Source organism: Colossoma macropomum, unplaced genomic scaffold (assembly GCF_904425465.1).
Source record: "Colossoma macropomum unplaced genomic scaffold, Colossoma_macropomum, whole genome shotgun sequence".
Classification (NCBI taxonomy): Eukaryota; Metazoa; Chordata; class Actinopteri; order Characiformes; family Serrasalmidae; genus Colossoma; species Colossoma macropomum.
This window is the reverse complement of record NW_023494787.1, coordinates 41,003,333-41,004,870: the sequence shown is the minus strand read 5'-3', so window position 1 is coordinate 41,004,870 and position 1,538 is coordinate 41,003,333.

Genomic DNA, 1,538 nt, shown 5'->3' with positions numbered 1-1,538 from the left:
TGTGGTCCTGGATCTCTCCATCAGCTGCCTGCATGGCACCACATCCCGCTGCTTTTCCTCGATACCCTGCACCTGTCAATCACCTGAGCTTCACCTGAGCCTCCTACCGTAAAGCTCCGAGAACAGGAGAACCTACTGCACCTGTCAATCACCTGGAGCTTCACCTGAGCCTCCTACCGTAAAACTCAGAGAACAGGAAACATACAGCACCTGTCAATCACCTGAGCCTCCTACCATAAAGCTCTAAGAACAGGAGAACATACAGCACCTGTCAATCACCTGAGCCTCCTACCATAAAGCTCAGAGAACAGGAGATCCTACTGCACCTGTTGACCATCTGCACCTTCACCTCAGCAATCTACTAGAAGTCCCGAGAGTGGCAGATATCAATGACCAGCTCAGCTGTAATCTAAGAACAAAATCATTCTTTATGCCTTTCTTCTTATACAAGAAACAACACATCTCATCATTGGATCTTTGTCCTTGTTGAGATTATTAAGGAATTCTGATAATTTGTGGTCATTGTCCACTATAAGCCTACTTACAATGAGTAAAACAAAGGTTTTTTTGAAAAAAAACATTCCTTATTAGATAATAAAGTATATTATTTATATAAACTTGTTGCCAAAATACTTTTATATTAAATACCATTTTGAAAAATGTCTTGTGTAGTTTATAGTATTTAAATCTGCAAGTTGTTATTGTACACTACTGTACAAACATCACTCCACTCCTCATTTAATTCCACCCCTCCACTTAATTTCCAGTCAAAATGACCATTAAGTACAAGTTATTTATTTTTAGGAGATATTTCAGATATAAAATAATCCATGTGTATGAAAGACAAAGGAAAATATGTGTTTCGAAAACTAAACGTAGGGAAAATGGGTAGACCAACAAAACTGTCCCGATCAGATAAACAGCACTTAAAGCTTTCATCTTTGAGAGAGAGGAGAAAATCAAGCTCCACTCTTACTTCAGATGTGAAAAAATCCACAGGTGTTTCTGTCCATCCTTCAACTGTGAGACGGCACCTCAGCGCTATGAGTCTGAAAAGATGTGTAGCTGTCAAGGAGTTGTTATTGAGAAAAGAGAACAGACAAAAAAGAAGCACATTTGCAAATCAAACAAAGAATAATGGACTGACCACCCCCAGAGTGAGGTGTTTGGGATTCGTTGGATTGTGAGAAGCAGAAAATTACAACTTCTAAAACTGAACTTTGGAGGTGTGGAAAAATATCCCTGCAGATTTAACTGCAAAACTGAAAGCAAGTCTCCTGAAAAGAATTGAAGCTGTAATGAAGACTAAGAGTGGACACAGTAATACTGAAAAAATAATATTATATTTGGTTGTTGAGGCTTGTGTGTATTTTAAATATATGTTTTGTCCTGGCACTGAAAAATGCATGACTGGAAATAAACGTCTCTGACTTCTACACAGTACAAAAATAACAACAACAAAAAGACTCAACTGATGGTAGTGTATAAATTCAGTTTAGTTACAGAACAAGAGCACAGACACACAGACACATCCACAC